This window comes from Lagopus leucura, unplaced genomic scaffold (genome assembly GCF_019238085.1).
Source record: "Lagopus leucura isolate 7727_CA_CO unplaced genomic scaffold, USGS_WTPT01 Super-Scaffold_741, whole genome shotgun sequence".
NCBI classification, from domain to species: Eukaryota; Metazoa; Chordata; class Aves; order Galliformes; family Phasianidae; genus Lagopus; species Lagopus leucura.
This window is the reverse complement of record NW_024962256.1, coordinates 3,580,636-3,580,897: the sequence shown is the minus strand read 5'-3', so window position 1 is coordinate 3,580,897 and position 262 is coordinate 3,580,636.

Genomic DNA, 262 nt, shown 5'->3' with positions numbered 1-262 from the left:
TTACCCCTGACATCCAACCTTCCCCCCTTGATCTTGAAGCACTTGCTGTTCCACATCTAGCTAGATACAAAATCCAGCCAATGAGACATTTGCCCTTTCCCTCAACTCTGATCATATCTTCAACCCTTCTTTCTTACCAAGTTCAAACTCCTCCTCTCCAGAACACAGCCAATTCCTCCTGACTTATGTTTCTACACTAATGAGCAGCACGCTCATCCCCATGTGGCTTTTTGCTTCAGCTGGCCCTCTCTGCTCACTCCCT